General features: G+C 40.7%; 1 long non-coding RNA gene across 2 annotated transcripts; it reads right to left on the bottom strand.

Moving 5' to 3' along the window:
* Window positions 1-3,223: 3,223 nt before the first annotated feature.
* Window positions 3,224-16,283, bottom strand: LOC116438392. 2 transcript variants are annotated; one of them, XR_004237712.1, is made up of 3 exons: window positions 16,142-16,283; window positions 13,394-13,649; window positions 3,224-12,266 (listed from the first exon to the last, which is right to left on the bottom strand). It is a non-coding gene; the product is annotated as an uncharacterized LOC116438392 (long non-coding RNA). The 2 variants fall into 2 exon arrangements; XR_004237713.1 differs by having other exon boundaries at window positions 3,224-11,220; window positions 16,142-16,282.
* Window positions 16,284-21,177: the final 4,894 nt, after the last annotated feature.

Raw genomic sequence — 21,177 nt, 5'->3', positions numbered from 1 at the left:
AAACAATAAATCTTGTGTGAGTAAGGAGGAGTGAAAACTGAAACTGGGAGGACTAAAAGTAGTGTGTGATAGGGAAGGGAAAATGTGTTTGGACAAAGAAGAACAATCAAGAACAGATGGAAAGGACATATTACAAAACCATAATATTTATTTGATTAACACTCGATATATATTCATTACTTTCTCACCTAACAAGTTGTAACAACTTTCCACTAACTGGAAAGCAAGAACTTAAATAAAAATGTAAAACAGTCTATGCAGAACTGTTTTTTCGCACACAGAAACTCTGAAAACCTGTCATGGCATGGACCTCTGGATTTCTTTTCTCTCTTTGGTGCAAGTATCTCTTTGTAGCCATGAACTAGTGAAAGATAAAAATAGTATAGTTCATAACAATCAACAGGATCACTAAAATTGTACCTAAGTTGCTGCAACTACTTTGGCTGGTAAACAGGATTCTCATTCAAATAGAAAAACTATGATAGTTACTTCTATTTAAAAATTAATTAGAAGTGTGCTTGGACAATCACAGCCTGTTGAGCTAGCATGTTTAAAAAAATTACAATCCCTGACCTGTGTGCTATCACCTCTGAACAGAAACAGAGTAAATTGGTTATTTATCTCTTGTGTTGATGTTGTCATATGAAATACATTTCTTCATACTGTGAAATCCATAATGTTTCAAACATAAGGTTTTGTTGTTGTGTCTGAAAAAAAAATAATTTTGGAGAATATTTCCCTAGAAAAACAGAGACAATTGGGAAGGAAAAACAAACAAGTCTGACATATTATGCAATGCAGATTCCCTTGGGTGTCAATAAACATGGCAAAGCCAGGGAGGGTTTTATGGATTAGAAGTCTAAAGAACAAAGCACAACATTGCACCTTGACAAAAAGTGTCTCATAATGAAGAAACTAAATTAAATGTTTCCTCCAATGAGCCCCAGTAACCAAAGCAAACAAGGGAATAATAATGAGCCTTGGAAATATTACCCATGAAGGAGGATCATGTAGTTTCTTTGATGAAAAGTGAAAATCACCCCAAATCAAACAAGCCTCTGCACATCGTCACGCTGAGTTCTCACATTTTTGGCTGCAGGCACATTTCATATGTAACCTGGTTTGACAAGTCGCACTGGAAGAATGCCAGGACTAGAAAATCCACCTCTTTCGAACTAACAACTGCAATAAATATTAACTTTTTGCACTGATTTATTAATTTTTTTTCCTTTGAAATACTGAATGTTGAGGTCCTTCCTTTCCTGGACCATGTCTGAACACCCTTCTCCAAAACTCTTTGTCCCAGAGGTGAATGGAGAATGATGAATGCTAAAACCTACATAAAAAAAAACTTGACCTGGGCATCAAACTCCAAAACTTACTTTGAAGACTGTGTTTGAGTTGAGGGCTGTCAGAATAAATTCTGCCTCTGCCATACTTTGTGCAGTCAGGTGAGTTCAGCAGCATTGCACAGGATGTATACAACACAGTTTGGTCCATTAGCTTCTGCTGTTATCTAACCTCCTTTAGTTTCAGGTGTAATCACCTTAGAGTAGATTAAATCCTGTGCCAGCAGATCCACAGAATCACTGAATTCCTCAGGACAGCTTGTATATTCCAGGTTACAAATACACCTTGTGCGGCTGGGGATAAACACCTAATTTCCTTAGCAGAGGTTTTCCAAGAAGTTCTAGTTCATGGAACATTTTGATCATTCCAATAATGATAATTCTACAGAAAAGCAATGCTGATGAGTGATTGGCAGAGCAACACAGACTTTTAGAGATTTAGTTTACTTCAATTTCCACCTCTCTTTAAATGGGAGGGCCATTTTGCTAAGGATGTGCATATAGCTAGTACTTTTCCCTTATTTTACTCTCAAAATTTTAATATTGGGCTGCTTCTGACTACCCTTGAAATTACTGGGGAACATCCTGGCCAGAACAACATGAGGTGCATCAGGTCAGTGACTCCTCTGTAAGGTCATGTAAGAAGTATGTGCAGCAAAGCTTATTGTCTGAACAGAGGCAGTTCATCAGACCTGTGCAGTATTTTCCTGGGCAAATATGAGCATATCAAGAGCATATCAAACCATGCATTCATGTTTACCAATCTATTTTCAGCGTATTTATGGGATGTGGTGGAGTCCATTGTCTCAGGACTAGGTCTGTCATAGACATGTGACATTGCAGTCTGAAACTGCAATGGTAAGAAGACTCAGACTCTGGTGGAGTCACTGGAAAACTGTCTGGGAAAGGCCCTGGGGGTGCTGGTGACAGCAGCTGGACATGAGCCCAGGGGTGCCCAGGTGGCCAAGAAGGCCAATGGCCCCTGGGCTGTCCCAGCTGTGGTGTGGCAGCAGGAGCAGGGCAGTGACTGACCTTGTGCTGGGCACAGCTGAGGCCACACCTCGAGTGCTGTGTCCAGTTCTGGGCCCCTCATGACAAAAATTTGAGCATGTTCAGAGAAGGCAACAGAGCTGGGGAAGGGTCTGGAGCCCCAGGAGCGGCTGAGGGAGCTGGGAAAGGGGCTCAGGCTGGAGCAAAGGAGGCTCAGGGGGGACCTTGTGGCTCTGCACAAGTCCCTGACAGGAGGGGGCAGCTGGGGGGGTCGGGCTCTGCTCGCAGGGAACAGGGACAGGAGAGAGGGAACGGCCTCAGGCTGGGCTAGAGTAGGTATAGATTGGATATTAATAAAAATTTCTTCACTCAAAGGGTGGTCAAGCATTGAAAGAGGCTGCTCAGGGAAGTAGATTATTCACCATACCTGGAAGGATGTAAAAGATGTGGATGTGGCACTTGACTTTAGTGTTGGGCTGGGTTAATGGTTGGACTCACTGATCTTAAGGGCCTTTTCCAACTTAATCTATGTTATGATTCTGTTATTTGATAGTTACTACAGTTTGAAAGGAAGCAAGGAGATGTATGCTAGAGAAGAGACTGTACTGAACCTGATTTTTCGGTGTTGTGGGTAAGTTCTACACAGACAAGAGGTCAGTAAAATTGAGTAAAAAATCTGAGTAAAATGTTGATGACTGCGAATGGTGAGGTCTCAGACAGACCCCTCGTTTCCATAGTTCATGTCAGCTTTTTTCACTGTCCATGATTATCTCTCCTTCTTTAGTGTGACTCCACGTCTCAGACTCCCTATGAAGCCATCATCTCTTCTCAAACCATTTGTAGACAGACTGGATACCTCACACAGTCCTCTGTGAGTCCTGAAATAAAGGTAACACGTTAGAGATCAGGTACTTTAGCACCTAAGTTTTGGATCACTAAACCTTTCAGCAGGAAGTTTTTAACTTTGTTCTCCAGTTGTGGGACTGGGGAGCACAGTTGTGTCTCAAGTCACTGTGTCTGCAAGTCCCAACCATGTGAAAAATGCTGTTTTACTGCACACTGCATTTCAGGAAGTGAGCAAGAAAATTATATTTTACTTACATGTGCAGAGAAAGCTCTTCAGAGGTCTATGACTCAAGTCAAATCATAGCTAATTTCACCAAAACATCTCAAATTTCTTCAAGTCCAGCAGAATGTCTTCTCAATGAATGTGAAATATTTGAGTGGATTCTGCTTCCATTCTGTTCTAGTACCAGAAATCTTGAATAAAGGAGGTTTTATCTGCTGGAGCAGACTAAGCAAGCAAAACAGCCCAGAAGCACTTGGGAAAATACAGTGCTTGGAAAAAATTATTTTGAAAGGGAGCACAGAGAAAAGGAGACCAGAAATCATTCTGCAATGTCAGCTCAAGGACTTTTTTGTGCCTTCTGCTCAACAGTGTTCACTTTGCAAAGTAGTAGAGTGTAAGATGTGAAAAATTGGTTTCTTCGGGAGAAACAGACAATGGTAACTGAATTGCTACCAAAAAATGAAAGAAAAAACAAGGAAGGGAAGAGAACAGATTCTTTTGGGGCCTGAGATTTGTGTAACATACATTTTTGCAAAGTTGGCAAGACTTGTGGGTGCCTGATGATAATTGCAAGGGGCCCTACAGGCACAAGCTCAAGCCAGGACTTACTCCTGTTAATCACAGAAGATGCATTAGGCCAAACATGGCACACAATTAAGGCAGGCTACTGCAGAGGAGGAAACAGGTCACACAATAGGAAGATGTTCCTTTCCCCTCCCTACCTCTTGTCAAGGCCTGGCACCACAGCAGGGAAGCAGTGAAAGATGCTCTAGAAAGGTTTCATCAAGTAACCAGGCACACAGATAGAGCTGGGTTAAGAAAAGGATGCAGGAGTCAAAAAATCCCATGTCAGAATGAGTATTAATCACAAGACTGATGGTATTCAAACAGTTTTGGGAGATTCAAACCAGAGATTCAGCCTGTAGGAGCAGAGCTGACAGATTTGTCTGAAGGTTGGAGTATCCATAAAACCTAGTAAATCATAGGGGAAATGCAGGAAATCTGTCAGAACAAAACCCATTAAATAAGTGGCTAAAAAAATATTTCCCCTGTAATTTCATGGTTAGATTTTCAGAATTAGCTTTTCAACACATTAACTTGTTTTCAAAGAAGGCCTGAATTTAGAGTACCAAGAGTTGTGAATCCAACCACAATATCACCTCTGAATTTAGGGATTGCACTGACAGTTTTCCTCAAAAAGAAGAAATGAACCACGTGTCTTCCCTTAAAGCTGTAATGTTCCCATGTCTGAATCAGCTAGCTGGAATCTGCTTCCAGTAAAGTCAGCAATGGAAGCCAAAATATCTCAGGAAAGATGAAATCAACTACAAACAATTGAAAACAGTGTCCTTAATAGAAGTGTGGGATGAAGGATTTTTATTTTCCTGGCCAAAAGGCTCCTATTGAGACACAGAAATAAACTCCACTAAACTTGAATCTGAACCAGGAAGCTATCAGAGCTGCCCTGAAGATATCAGAACCTAGAGTACCACTTTGCTGGCTGAGATGCCATTTGGAGAAGTATGAGACCTTACAAAGGTTCCCAGACTTGTAAATGGTAATAAAACTGGAGGTGTAAGCCCTCAAAAGAGCTTGTAAGGTTGTGAGCACTGTCAAATGTGGACCCAAACCTTCAGTTTAAGTCTTCCAAACAGGCTAAATTGATCTGCAGCTAAATATTACCAGCCAGAGTAAGCCTCAGGAAAGACAACAGGTTTTGTACACAAAATATGTATAAAAGTACAATGATAAATGAGATCTCAACCAGAGGAAAATCTTGAAAGGTTGCATCCAAAATCCAAGCCACTGCTCCTATCCCACCATCTCTGAAGAAAACCTCAAATGGCTAACAAGGATGCAACACTGGGAGTTGCCTGGAACCAGTTTCTACACACAAGTTTGCATATGCACAAGGAATTTTGCTGAAATTTAGATTTCAGTATAAGCTCTTAGAACTGCAGTGAAAGAACTCTGGATTTGTGTAATAAGCCAGTTGTGTTCACAGAGGACATCTGGTGTAATTTCATGTTTGGCATCCTCAATCTGTCTTTACATATACAAATTCAATATTAAACATAACTCACTCCACAGTTTTGTTCTTTCACCAGTAAAAGAAGAGGAGACTTCTCAATTCCCTGGCGAGAAATAAAGAATTGGATCTCTAGGTGTAATAATGTAATCAGCATGCAAGTCTGGGAGAAAATCCAGCCTTTGCATGTTCTTATTTTGTAGTTCTGAAGCACCATGATCATACCTGAAAGACATCAGTTTGAATGGTTTTTTTTCTGGCGGGAAAAAAAAACCATCAGCAATGAGTTCAAGAATTATTGACACTTCTATGGAGGAAATCTGTAATGTTCTGCAGGCTTGGTTGAACGTTTCCTGAATAACCTGTGGAGGAAGTGTTTACATAGGGCTTTAGAAGAAAAGTAAAAGTGCAATGAAGGAAGACGATTCATGGGCAAGAAAGTGTCAAGCCTCCTCTTAGAAGGCAAAGCTGGAATAAATTAATGATAAAGAGAATTTGGCAGTGGGGAGAGCAAGGAAACTTCAATCTCTACAGGCTCAGGATCAAAATTAGCTGTAGCAGTACATTTAGGGATGGAAGACATCATAATGGGTTAATCCCAAGGTGTATAAAGTGTCTGTAAGACACAAAATATGGCTAAAAGGATGAAAATGTGAAGTGAAGAGAAGGTGACTCGGAAGGGGCAGATCCCAGTACTAAATAAATCGTGCAAAGGTACATGCAAACCTTGGATTAGCAGCAAGCCAGCAGGAATTTTCTCCTTTTGAGAGAAGGATGAGCTATTTTGATAGCATTATCCCCAAAGACATGTCATGTTTTAAAAAATCTGGCTGCAGAGTCAGAACATCATAAATGGAGTTTATTTAGGTATCTTGGAGCAGGATGTGTTTTCCTATGCCTGTTAGCACAATACAGAGGATTAACCCAATTACAGCTCCTCTCATCTTTTTGCCCACAGGCAAGGGCAATGAGAGAACCTATGAAAGATTAGTTAATATGTAAAAATCCAGAGTGTCTTCTTTTTCAGTTCCACCTGGGTCTAGAGTGTCTGTATCAAATTTATATCTGGAAGATGATATTGTGAACCTTATCTCTGCAAATTACAATAAAATTCACATATAAACCTACAATATTCTGGTCCTGTTCTTGCTCCGTGGTGACCCCAGGCTGAGTTAGCTAGAGGACTAGTGCAAGAAACTTTCTCTGAGCTTTTCATGAAATTTATAGGCAGAGAAAATTGTCTTGACTAGATAAAGAGATAGAGTTCAATCTAAGAGCTGGGATTATGACACCACTGAAGGCAAAAAGACAGAGGGAAAAAAAATATTTGGCAAACAGAGAAAATAGGGAAGATATATAAGTAAACAATGCAGATGGTTCTGTATCCTGCACAGAGGCAGGGAAGAGTTCATTAAATGGAATGAGGCATTTGCCCATCTGTGCATGGATTAAATGGTCTGGAAAGCAAGAATTCAGATCAGATGTTCAGCTGCTGAGAGAAATTTTTGTCCACTGCTCCCTTCATGATAGGGAAAGTTTCTGTTTGGACATAGGCTTTTCACCACTGGTGTTTCCTCCCCCTGTAGCAGTACCACCAGTGGTTTGCTAAGGACTAGGCTTTGGCAGATTGCAGAGTTTGCTTTGGGATATGACTTGGAAAGAAAGTGAAATTGTCACTCATGGCAAGTTCCACTAATACCACACAAGTGTTTTCCCTTTTTTGGCCCCTGGGCTTTTAGAGAAGGGAAGGTGAGGAGGAACACAATAAAATCCATTTGAACTCTGCCTATAAATAGAAGATTACAGATTGTTGTTGACAAACTCATCCCTTGAATAATCTCAGAAGTGTTACCACAGGTCAAACCAGCAACATGCTCTGTATCACACCATATCTTATTAAGGATTAATGTGCTTTCAGAGGAAAGTTCACAAAAGCCTCCTTTCATCCTTAGATTTGCTTCCTAACCAGCTTTAATCAGATGAACTTTCATAACAAGTGCCCTTAGTAGTTATACATTTTCCCAAACAACATTGAGTCATTTGGCCTAATGCAGTGTTTCCCTTGGTGTATGAAAAAAAGGAAGCTTGCCACAGCAAAAACAGAATTTTACTTAGGAATTCAGAGCAGAGTCTTGTTCTGTGAAAGTGAAAAGAGGGTCTAGGTAGCAGCAGATGAAAATGTCCCATGTTTAAGCACCCATCTATTTGGTGCTTTTAGCATAGAGTAGATTTAAAAAATCTAGTTGTGGCATAGCTAGGTCTTAAGGAACAAGCTGTAAATGTACATGTGACCCTGCAGGATAAATACAAAACAACAACAGGAGTTTTTACCTAGCATTCAGCCCAGGATTCCTGTGACCCACAAATGGGCATGATTAAGGCACCAACACATATTCAGTGTGACCCATTAAAGGTTGATTTCATCAGCCTCCTGTCTGAGCAGAGCACAGAGCCACTTGGAGCAGGCAGAGCCCTCCCAGACTCTGTGTGCCACGAGATGCAGCTACGAGAGTATTGCTCTGGAAATGATGGAGAGTTACCAATTTTATGCGAATCCAGTGAAGGTAACACTTTTTAAATCTAATTTAAAGAACCAAGATGTCTAATCCAGGTGGAGAATGTTCAGTGTCCAGCCAGATGCCTCTGTGCCAAGAGATGCCTCAGCAACACTGTTGGGTTAAACTCCTTTTTTTACCTGCTGCATGACAGACATGGTGTTAGGGAAAGCAGCAGGCAACTCCATGCCTCGGGGAGAGTCATTTCATCTCTTCCCATCTCTGACATGATCCCTAGTGTTGCTCACATCGAATTTCACAGGAGGTGGTTCGACAGAGGATGTGTCATTCCAGATGGATTTGCACACGAGTGACTGAATCTTGTGACCTTGACTGGCATCTTTAGAAACACTGACAATAAATAAGCCCACATGTGTTGCCAGAACGCCGTTTTTTACCCAAGCAAATCCATTTTTGGAGAAGCATGGGCTTTTCACCATCTACTCCTATTATCAACTCCGCCTATAGCATGCACAGCAGCCAGAGAATGGAAAAGATGCACTGCACTGTCACCAAAGAACAAAATAACTTCCCTGTGTTTTAAAGTCTTTTGTAAAGTACCAGCTCAAGGTGAGCCACACTGACTGCAGCATCTGACTGACTCAAGTCTTTCCTTTTGTCTCATTCCACTTAACTCCTCTGATTCACTGCAATTTAGATTCTATTAGCAAAAAAAGAAAAAGTGCAGACTCTGAGTCAGCTTTCCTGAACAGAATCAATTCGTCACTGCTGCTTCTCAGGAACCAGGAGGTTTTGATTCTGGAACAAAACCCTGACCCAGCACCTAGGAAGAGGAAGAGAGTGATCGTCCCACTCATCTTTCCAGTGTGCTTCAAAAAATGGGTTTTTAGATGTATATGTGTACACAGCACACATCCACAAATGTATTCATAGATCAGAAATTAATCTGCCATTAAAGCCAAAAGTAGCAGTTGCAATATAAGAGTGAGAGTACCTGTGTTGCAAAAGTGGGTTCTAAACCATTGTAAATATCATCATAATCAGGTCAGTGGAGTTAAGCTGTCAGCCTTTGACTTGGATGACAGGATCCCCCACCTTGAATTCACAGAATTCCATCAAAAACTTAATTAGACTGCTGTGGGGAGGAGTAGCAATGGATCACAATCTGAATCAATTGAGTCTGAAGTACAAAAATGGAGCTGTGTCTTCTCTGCGGAGAATGGATTTGGCACCAAGGTAAGTTGCAGCTTCTTTTGGAAATACTTCCCAGCCCACATCTGTACAGATACTTTATATAAGACTACATCTATACCTCTGCAGTCTTTCAGACAGCTGGATCTGTCAGTCTTTGTTCACAATGGACAGCACCATAAACCTCCTTGATGTTGCAAGTAGCCATGGTCATCTGTAATGGTTCAGTGCTGTAATGGGTTAATGGTTGGACTCGATCTTAGAGGGCTTTTCTGATGTTATTGTTTATTATTGTCTTAATGTTTCTATTCCTTCCTTCCTTCCTTCCTTCCTTCCTTCCTTCCTTCCTTCCTTCCTTTCCTTCTTTTCCTTCCTCTCCCAAAAATATCTAAGCCCAAACAGAAACAGATCTAATACTGAGAAAGTCTGGTTGTGCTGTGCTGCACAGTCCACAGTACACAAATTTTTGTGATGAAAAATGCTCATTTTGGTATTATGGTGTGGTACTTCGGGTGAATAATAAACATCTAGAAGTTCTTAAATATATATTTTAGACATTACTGTAATGATCCATGTTTTTAGTAGCCCCCAAAATGCCAATAGAAATGTCATTTCCTTACAACCCCTTCCAAAACTGTGTTATGAGATTGTATTTGATAGACTAATTCCCCCCTTCTAAGCATTTAAACAGAAATAAAAACTCTTGTTTCCTTGTAGGACCAAAGGGAAAAGGACCACTAACACTTTTTGCCTTCTGGTCATCTGGAACCAATGCAATTTTTAAATTTTTTTTTTCTTTTTTTTCTCTTTCTCTTTTGTTGAAAACTGTTGGAGTTTTATCACCAGCTTTTAAAGACTAACGTAACAACACAGTAAAGGAAAGATAAAAATGTAGCAGATTAAAAGTAATTAAAAAAAATTAACCCCACAAAAGCCAGAAAGTTCACAGCACAGAAAATGCCTTCACAGTTCTGTTCAGTGTATTTGGAAAAATGTGTTTAAGTTGTTATAGTTTCTATCAAAATTGTGAAGACATCTATATGATAACAGCAGCTATTTGACCCAATAATTAGGACTGTGCTGAAAGAGGCATTATAAGCACCCAAATAGGAAAGTTTTCACAAACTGAGCTCCTAGTGAACTAACCAGGGAAGGCCACATTTGTTTTAATATTCTGCAACTCAGAGCTTCAAACCGTCCTGCCAACAGGAAATGATTCTCTTGAAAAAAAGAAAAAAAAAAGAGTGAATATATTCTAAGTGAATACCTTATATTTCTAATCACTTTATTTTTTAATTATAAAAGGATAGGAAAATTGATGGCACAGTGACTTTAAAAACCCTAAAGATTTAAAACAGCGGAAAGCATCAATCTGTTTGATTTGTTGACACTGCTGATTAACATGTTTTATTTTAAAGAACAGGTCAAAAAATCCTTTAGTGCCCTAACTTGTGTTTTCCACAAAATCAGTAGGTTTTGTGGTTTAAGATGTTATCGGCTGGAAAACACAAATCTTACGCAGTGCTTTGTGGCATGACTATCTAACAAAAAACCAAACCAAAACAAAACAAAAAAGAACAAGGGAAGCTTCATTTTCCTGTTTGTTAGTTCTGTCCAAGGCACTTTTCTCACCTCTGTCCTACACTGGAAATAATGACACCTCATTCTGCCTTAGATGAGCAGGGATAAAAGTAAATTGACACAGAGCACGGTCGGTTTCATGGCTCTGACGAGACTCATTGCATAACATCAGCAATTTCCTGCAGCTTGTACAACGCAGTGCCACGAGTAAACCTGTTGTTAGCAATGGGTTTATTCCCCCTTGACAAGGCAGTCCTGCTGACTGGAACCCCTTGGTAGGTCTGTTTACGCCTGTGTGTGCTGAGCAGGGTGTGCTGAGCCGCTGGTTATTCGTGCACCTGACTGCTGCGTTAATCCCGCGGTGAAATCCGTGTCACCCCCGTGTCACCGCCTCCCAAGGAAGCACAGCTCTGGCCTCACCAGCATGTGGAAATGAGGATCTGATGATTGGGAAGCTCCTCTGACCGTCACCAGCAGAGCACCTGGTCAGTGTGTCTGGACAGAAGATCACAGATGGGTTTGAACTTGTGGGGCACAGATTCACAGGAAAACATGATGTTCTGGACAGACTTTCTGGCAAATGCCCTTTTCCCTTTGTGAAACACAGGGATTTTTGACACTGTTGACTCAGAAGACTGCTTGCTATCACACTGGAAATCCAGGTTTTGTATTTCTTCCCCCACTAAGGACATGTTATCTCTTTTCCTGATTCCTAGACTCCTGATTCCTCCTTTTTCTTCCAAACGCCTGCTCTTTACAAGAGCCAAAGGGAAAGGGAATGGGATCTAATCTTAATCCTGCATGTCCAATTTTTACTTATATTGTGGAAAAGGACTGTGGTTTTGGCAACCGTAAACCATTGTCACAGGAACACAAAGCAGACATTGATTTTAAGGCCTTATGCTCTTCAAAGTGTGGTGGTGTATACCTGGAATAAGTTCACTCAAACGGAACATTGTTGAGACAAGAGCACTGGCAGCTCAGCAAAAGTTTGCTGCAGGTTAGACCCTAAAACACAGCCAGAAGAATGTTCTCATTACCTCTTGAGCTCTTAAGTAATCCAGAGGATATAGAGATAGAAATACTATTTAATTTTTTTTCTATTTACACTGAGAAGTGCTGAGAAGACCAAATGTGCTTTTAAGGTTGGACCAATTTTTTTACAGTTCAAATATTTTAATCTATAAAATTAAACTTGGGACACTTTTCTGCAGGAAAATTTCCTTTCCTAGAAAGGCATTGTTTTTATACTCTCTTTTATACTTCTTAAAGAAGGGCAAGTGGATTTTACAAATCCAAATATAAAATTAATAATTTTTCAATTAAAACAACTCATCCAGGTTAATCTGAAGTGTTTTGCTCCTTTCTTAATTGACAAACACATTTTGAGATATCCTGTTGCTATGGTCAACTCTAATTCAATCTGAAGGAGAATGCTTTTCCCAGTAACTTGCCAGGCTGATTCATAAAATTCAGAGGCATCCAAAATTCTCTCATTCCTTCTCCCAGAAATCGTCAAAGGCCATCTAGGCTGAGAAGAACTGCATGTAAAAAAGGAGAGAGAGGTGGTGAGAGGATCTTCAGAGGGAGAATACAATCTGTACCTTGGCAGATTGTGATTGTTGGGTGGTGTTGAAAGGGGTCGCTTTGAAATAAGGCAAATGGGTTTCTCACACCCCCATGGTCGGCATCACCATGGAAATTCAGTGGGGTTAGTGATACTGATTATTCACTTTGAAAGGAATTTATTTGCAGGTTGGGACAGGATGGCTTTCAGTGTCAGTCCTGTCCTTAAAACTCAGAACAAAGCAAAACCCCAGGTTTGCAAACAAGCTGTCTCTGGGCCTTTTTTCAACACGTACTTATACAAAGCAGCATTCCAAGAACATCTAATTTTGATGTGTGGACCATGCTACATTTCTGAGTAAAGCAGGATACCAAGGCTTTCTCAGAAGCACCGGCAGGAGATACAAGGAAAGCAGCATTTGTTACTGTGCAGAAGGATTTCCACCACGTGGGAGGAACAGCGCTGCCGTTGTCCTCCTGGCAGAAGGTGCGTGCTCGACTGACAGCAGACCGTATCCAAAATGCAAGCCAACAGAAATGCCACCTTCCTTTGGCACCTGCCTCTGCAGGATGCTGCTGCCGTGTGGCCAAACACACACCTGTGTGTGTCCATTCAACCTCCTTTGCTCTCCGGGCAGAGGGTGGGAAGGGAAACCTTGCGTGCCAGGCGGGTAGGAGCAGCCAGCTGCTGGCAGTGCCCCTCAGAAGGGCTTCTCTCACCTGCCTGCCAGGCACCATGGCAACTGCCAGCCACAACCTGCAAACAGCCACCCAGAACACTCCTGTTTGTGCCCTGTTGCCATGGGATGGGAGCTCCTACGTGGTCGGAGGAGAGCTTGTGGCTGCATGCAGCCCCGTAGGCATGTGAGCGCCTGTGACCCTGGCTGGTGGAGACCCACCAAGGACACACACAGCCAGGGGCTGTCCCCACACAGGGTATGGATCCTGCACTGGAAAACGAACCCAGCTTCTGAGGAAACCTACCAAATTTTGTTAACTTAGTCACGCTAATTCAATTTATTACACTAGCAAGGGAACAGCGTGCTGTTCTGGCTGTAAAAAATCTGGGGGTAAGAGGAGCATATTTAGGATTGGTCTTTACCTTCAGGAGCCAGGGACACAGAGCAGGTCCACAGATGGTTTTGGCTGGGAGGTGTTTGTGTGGAAGCAGTGGTACCTGTAGGTTCCTGCTCCCTTCTCCACTTGGACAAAACTTCTGAGTCATCTTTGCCTTTGTGCCTCACAAGTTCAGTCACCTGTTGGTAACACCTGAGCACACTGTTGCCTTTCTTAGGGACTGCAGAAACGCACAGGGAGGTGTCACTAGCAGTCAGGTCAAGCATGTTTGCTGCATCAGGCTGAAGAAGAGAGAAAATATTAAAAAAAACCAAAAAACCATAAAAACACCAGGTAAGTATTTTTAAAACCATGGAGCTAATCATCTCTCCTTTGAGACAACGTGTATGGGTTTGGGATTTCTGTTTCTCTCTGTGGTGCTCAGGTGAGTGGCAAAGATTAAACTGTTGAAAGTAGCATATTTTGGGTTTAAGAATGAACCCTGGGAGTGGGTGTTGCAGAAAGTTGTACTCCTCTCTAGACTTCATTAGAAATTCCTGACCTGTGCCTGTCTAAGACTTCTGCATGTACTGGCAATTGCATTGTCAGTAATAAGAACTGCTCATGAGTCTGTGGTTAAATCCAGCACGTCTTCCTGTCCAGGTTAACATTTTAGGCCACAATCAGCTTGGACGTGGGAGCACTGTCTGTTGGATTGCAATGGGTAGATGTAACCTGGTTTTTTTCTTCTTTTTTAAATAAAGCTGAGGTAAATGGACAATGCTTTCCCTCAGGGAAATTTTCTCATCAGCTTGATTCATGGAAAGTTACTCATCTTCCTACCTCAAGGAAAGAATATGCATTTAATTCCTGAGAATAGACTATTACATCACATGAGCAAAGATGGTTTAACAGGAGGCAAAGCTGTGAGAACTTCCAAAGGCAGCAAAGTTTGCTATGAAATGAGATGCTCTTCAGATGAATTTGTGTAACATCTATAGGAAATACTTCACAATTAGTATATTATAAACATTCTTGTCCCATGAGATGACCTAATACTACTGGCCTTTTCCACCTCATATTTTGCTTGAACTGCAAGTTACAGCAGATGTTCTTGCGTTACTTAACTAATTGTCATCACTTGCTTGATTCATTCCATTATATTATTTGTGGTGTCCCATGAAAGTCTTGTAAAAGTGTGCTTGCACATCATTATTATAGGGTACTGATGTAAATGCCACAAGGTGAATGCTTAATAAATCATTGACCTCTGAGAAATGCATGTAACAAATATGTACTTGGAAGTATATATACTTGGAAGTATAACATGGATGAAGAATTGCCATATGAGCTTATTTGGTCTGATTATTGACAGAGCAAAGTGGTATGAGAGTAAGGTTTCTGAGGTACAGGACACAAGCAGGTGTAATTATTTTTGTGATCAAAATTCACTGTGACTGAAGCCTTTTGATGTGGCTGAACACTGTTCTCACCTGACACTGCCTGCCCTTGTCTGATCTTAAATATGGATCAGAAAATCTTGCTGAAGGGTTGCCTGGAGTACCAAGACATAATATCGTTTTAATATAAAGTGCAGTTTTGTTGGCTTTCAAGAGCATGATTATATTTCTGAAAAAAAAAATAAGGCTTAAACTGGAATTGGCAGTAAATTTGTTTTCCTCTGCCCCTCTGAAGGTTAGGAAAACTTAAACTGCAACTGTAAAGGCTAAAAGAGTGATTAAGGTGTGGGATTAAGACTAGGAAATTGTTTGCCTTCCATTTTGCATTATGCAGAGCACTTTCCTGGTCTGATGAATGAGAATAAATCTCTCCTGTTCCAGCAACTGCTCTGTGGTTTCTGGGAAGTCATTTAGACACGTGTCCATGGAGGTGAATAAGCAGATCCAACTGCAGATCCAGCTCAGTTTGGAGGAGGCTGGATGTTACTGGGGAGGTGGAGACCTGTGCTAGCACTGTGCTGTGCTTGGCCTGGGAAGCCCTGTGCTCACAGGCTGGGTTTGTTAGATTGAAAATAAAGTCATGGCAACACAGCCACGTGGCACCTCTCCAACACATGGCTCACAGGAGCTCGGGGCTGTCCACACATGTCTGTGTTAGCAAGACCTTGCTTTTCCTGGACTGGGTGCTCGTGGTGAACATCTGTGTTCCAGGTCCACGAGTGACACATTTAGTGCCACAAATTCCAAACCTGATTTTATTAAACTCCTTGTCCAGCTGTGGTCTCACCTTGGAGACGAGAGCCACAAAATCTCCTGGCTCCTCAAGGTCTGCTTGGTGGGGCTGGGACTGCCTCACACTTGAAAACACTGAGTTAGAAATCTCTTTGTCCATCTGACCCGCAAAGCTGGACCAATGGGTGTGTTCAGCACATTCCTGCCCAAACAGTCCCTGCTCAAAACATTGGCTATAACATCTTTTTCATCCAGAGCTTCACTGGTTCATGTATTGGTTAGAAAAATAGACTGTACACCAGATTAAAGACACAGTGGTCAGCTGTAAAGCAGGTTTCCCATCCCTGTTTTATCTCACTGTTTGTCTTTTAGAGCACTTATTGCAATGGGGATGGATATGGAAAGTGATCGGTCAGGCAATGCAGAACCACCAGGAAAAGCATGACATTGAACACGAGGCTTTCTTAAAATAGCTAGAAGTCAAAAAAAGTCACAATATGATAAAAATAAAAATAATTTTTTTAAAGGAATAAAAATAATTAAAAAAAAAAAAAAAAATGGACTAAGCTCTTGACCTGAAGGGAGAAAAGAAATGTGCTTACCTCAAAAGTACCCCTTTAAATTTTCCACAGGAGGGAAGGCCTCTTTCTGTAAAGCAGAGTAATAGGGGTTTAGTTGCAGCTGATGTGGATTCAGGAAACATCCTTCTCTTCTCTGTTTACTCTCAGCCACCTTAAGAAATTTCCAGCACAGTTAATCACCTCTTACCAATCTACACTGCAGTGGGAGAGCAGCCCTTATCTTGGAAGGTAAGACACTAAGCAGAGAAATATGTTCTGCACTATTACGTCAAAACTACCCCTGGGGTTTCTCCCTCCCTGTCAGATGGTAATGACAGCTCCACCTTATCTCACAAGGGTATGGTAAGGAAAGATGCTTGTTCTGTTATCTATGTTATTACTGGATTCATAAAGAAGGAGGGAAAACAGATACCACAGGAAAGGCCATTCTGGTTGCAGATCCTTATGACAGTTTGCAATTTCCTCAAGAAGAACCTATCAGGAAAGGTGGCCTAATATGAACTACAGTCTGAATAAAGAAGAGATTATTTGGGGTTTTTTTTGTCCTTCCCTATCCTGGCCATTTAAATATTCAATAGTTTAATACAGCAATAGAATCTGAAAAATATATAGAATCTGTTTGGAGAATATAAGGTTGCTATGTCCCTTGCTGTACCATTATTCTGAATATCACCATGGTTATTGCAATAAAAAGGTAGATTTTCTTTTCCTTTTGTAACTTAGTAGAATAGTGAATAAATATTTACTACATAACACAGAAACCAAGTCTTCAAACTTCTTTAAAACAAATTGTTGTTGATGGAGTGTATGCTGTTCTACTGATCTGCATGTGCAAACAAATATTCTTTGCATGGATTTCAGTAATTTTTATGTTAGTTTTGTGTTACAGCTAAAAAGAAGAAAAAATATTTTCAACAGAGCTTGCAGAGTTACTTCTTTTCTTTTCCTCTGATCACATCTAGAGCCTTTCTGCACACTACACTGTTCATCTAAGCCCAAACACTCCCGTGATAGTCAGATGCATGCGAGCTGATTCAATTCTTGGTGAAACAAAGAGAAAACCCAACCTGGAAAGCAGTCACTAATCTACAACTAAACAAATTAAACAAATTTTGACATGGCACAACTGAAATTTTTTCTTGACAAGATTTCCTTGGTCTCTTGCTCTCCAGCTAGTATTAATGTTTTTAAATTCCATTTGCTTGGTCAAAATATCAAACAGACAAATGCATTAGTCCCACATATGCGTGGATTCTGCTCTGACTACTGGGGACAGACTGGAAATGAGACTGAAAGTCAGCTGGACTAATCATATCTTGTGGGTGGCTTTAGCAGGATCTCTTTCCAAACAGTCATCTAAACAAAACCTGGTCTGATTTTGGTAGGTGCATTCCCCGAACCATCTTCTGGTTGCAAAGATTTCTGAAAGAAGCCACATCAATGAAACAAAGCCTGCCACTAGGAAGGAGCACGCAAAACTTGCAGAAAATCTTCATATGTTGTCATTTAATATTAAGTCATAGCTATGACAGTAGTTTTCCACCTCTTTCCTCAAACTGCTAATAAACCATTGGAATTGTATAAACCCATCAGTAAACTGCACTCAGCAGTACTCTAAGAAAGGACTTGTAACTCTACTGGCACAAAATCTACAAACAAGGTATCTTGTAAAAAAAATTCTCTGACTGGAGACGGGGGAAGCCCTACCCAAAAGGAACAATGTAATTAGATCTCTCTTATTACGCTGTGCTTGCGTTAATTCCACCAGTGAGTAAGGTTTTGAACAGGAAGGAAGGTGGCCTTTGGCTGCAGAAGTGCAGGTAATAGCACTGACAGCCACTAGATCTGAATAGTTGATGTTAGCTCCCAAAGAGAGAAGCAATGGCTAAGGTGAAATAAATGAGAACATCTTGGCAACACCCCACACACTGTTTCTGTCCACTTGTGAAAGGCTACTGGAATTCAGTAATTTTGCATCTTTGCATAACTTGAAATTAAGGGCAGTCATAGATGTAACCTTCTTAGAGATTTTTATCTTCTACAAGACTACTTTTTATGCACAACCAGTTTTTTTTCCTTTTTTTCCCTTTTTTTTTCTTTAATATACAGGAAAGTACTGTATTAACCCACACTTAACTGAGAGGGATAGCTCAGAAAGGGGCAATTTTATGTCAATGAGTTTACCAGGTGGCAAAACTGTGAATTATCAAAAGTTGTCTCGATGGAAAATAGAAGAATAATGACATTATTCTTGGCTAGTTTGAATTAGTGCTGTTGGTTTGGGATTCTAAGATGAGTCCATGTCCAAATACTGAGCTTTGTCTGCTTGAGCCTGTGAACGAAACAGAAACTGCGCCTGTTACTCTTCAGGAATACTTCTAGATCTCCTGTGTCTGAAGAAGGAAACTGAAACCAACAAAAAGAACAATATCAAGGTATTCCCCCTTTTGAAGGTGTTCTTCAGCCTCTCTGTGGAGCAGCTCTGTGTACCCTATTAGTGCTTTTGGCCCTAATTATTTATGCCAGCTGTTTGTCCAGATGAATGCATTTATCAGATCCAAGCAGGGGCAAAATTAGCCATCTGCTGCAAATCCTTGATTTTCAATGTATTTTTATTGTGTGTGACAATTTCCATGTTCTTCTGGAAACAAGGATTTTGAGGTACATTTCCATGATACTCTCCTGTGATAAGATTTCAGGCAAACTATATATATAAAAAACTTCAAGGAAATGTAATGATTCAGTGCTTTTTCATGCAGTAATTATAATCCTAGAATAATTAAATGTTCCTTGAAGTTGGAAGCTTGTAAAAACAGTGTTATGCACCAGATGTAATTTCAATTACTGCTTTGTCTTCCTGGCCTCCATAGTTTGTCTTCTAGGCTGTAGTTTATTACGGTGTCTGCCATTTTTTTATTATTATTATTTTCCACAACCAGATCCAGCCTAATGTGCTGTAATTAGAGTGTTTGCCATTTAAGGGCTGGCATGAATGTCTTGTGAAGAGCAGCTCTGGACTTCAGGTTTGTTGAGCTAGTAGAAAAGGAGGCTGAGGGACAACTTCCTGCACTTTTCTGTCTAGGCCTGTGACAAGCAAGCCCAAGGTTAAATATATGACAGAAAAGGGCCAGAAATTCTCTTCAGTAGTGCCTTTCAGAAGTGGCTCCAAGTGCAAGGAGCTGAGGTTTGCTGTGAATTGACCTGACACACACAGGCTCAGGGACACCATGGTTAGGTTCGCCCATAATCACCCTGGAACCAAAGGTCACAGCACAGAAAAACCTGTGCAGGTTGTGCAAAATCCAGTCCAGGACAAGAAGCAACATTGGTGGTTTATCCCTGATTAATAAACCCTTACAAAGTGTTTGTACCACTGCATGATGGTGAGCATGGCTAAAGTCACTTCACTTGGACAGTGTTGAGCAGTAGTGAAAGACCTTCAGATAACTCAGGTAAATAAGCTGTGCCACTTCCTCAGAAGGCATAATTGTTCTAATGGTGTGACCATTCACAAAATAAAACATTAGGGACAGAAACACCAGAGAAAGATATGAAGGATCTCATGAATTAAATCCCTCACTTAATTAAAAATAAACAAGGCACAGATGATCAGAACATTTGTCCCTTGAGCACAACCCATGCAGATCCTTTTCTTGTTAAATCAGTAATTGAATCTATAAAGTTCTGCTGTATCTGCATGTAGAGAGAAGGCTTCCAAATTTTCTTTCATGGAGTGTTGATAGTTAAATTCGGATGTTTCTGATTCACTCTTTTTCATTTTCACTTCCAAAATAAATATATTATAGAATTACATTAATAATCCTGCAGCTGTTGACGACAATCATTACTTTTTTTTTTTTTTTTTTTAATTTAGCATTGCATTCAGATTTTTAAGCAATAGGTCAGACTGAATGTCTAAAGCATGGACTTTTTTTTCCAAAAGACTCAGAATTTCTGATTGTCAGTATGAAAGCTAATGGTAACTGCCTGATGTTTATCATATCAGCTGACAGACTAAGTTGTGTTTTTTCTTTGTGGAAGAAAATGGAATATATGGTGCCTCTGCTTTTAAAACTTGAGAATTACATTGTCTAAAGTTAGACCTCCAGCTTAAAATAACAAAGTAATGGAAACAATATGAGGTTCAAAATGTTAATAAATACTGTCAAAGCAAATTTGGAGGAAAAGTAAAGCTCACTGGCAAGTGGGAATAACTCTCATATTAAAGACACGTTGGGAAGTGCAGACCATTTCTCAGAAAACACGTTATCCCAAATCTGCTTCTGCCCCAAACCAGAAAACTTCAGCAGCACTGGAGTTTTTCTGCCATTCCCAGAATCCAGGCTGGTCATTTACTCCACGGAAAACCAGGGGAAAGGGTTTGCTTTGCTCTTTTTGGAAACTATCTCTTGAGAGCAGTGCTAGGAAGCTGTGTGGCTCCTGAGTGATACCACAGAGCTTGCTTGCCCTGGAGCTGGTTTAACCTCATTTTCTGCTAAACTCCTTTGATGCCTTTTCCTGGTCTTAAAATCAAGAGTCAAACACAGTTAGAAGGGGAAAAGGGATTTTACCTTGGTATTTATTTTAAGGATCCTTAGGTGCACACGTCCAGGTCATATGCATCAAAATGCACCCCGCAAAAATGCACCCCCCAAAAGATCTGGTATAACATTATAGATCTTACTAATTAGCATATCTATCCAAGATTCCCCAATGAGAGGCTCAAGTGAGCCCCCTTCTCTAAGGAACCTTCCCCTGGATGGTTCTATCTTGGTTTACAGAATGTGTTCTGGAGAGGACCTTGGGGGCTGGGGTACACTGATCCCTGGCTACGAAGCTTCTAAAATGTTTAGTCTCTCAGTTTGACAAACAAGTCTAAGAATGTAGGCAAAAAGCACTAAGAATACAGAAGTTTAAAAAAAGGTATAAAAGGGGTGTAAAGAAAAGGCAAAAAAATCTTCATGGCATCACCTTCTGCTGTTTGCTCTCCAGGGACAGCTGTGAGCATAGGTTCTTCTGGGTTGTTCCCTGAGCCACATTTCTGGAGCCAAATGTGC

This window comes from Corvus moneduloides, chromosome Z, assembly GCF_009650955.1.
Source record: "Corvus moneduloides isolate bCorMon1 chromosome Z, bCorMon1.pri, whole genome shotgun sequence".
Lineage (NCBI taxonomy): Eukaryota > Metazoa > Chordata > Aves > Passeriformes > Corvidae > Corvus > Corvus moneduloides.
Note: the sequence above shows the minus strand (reverse complement) of the source record. Positions and strands in the feature narration are given on the sequence as shown.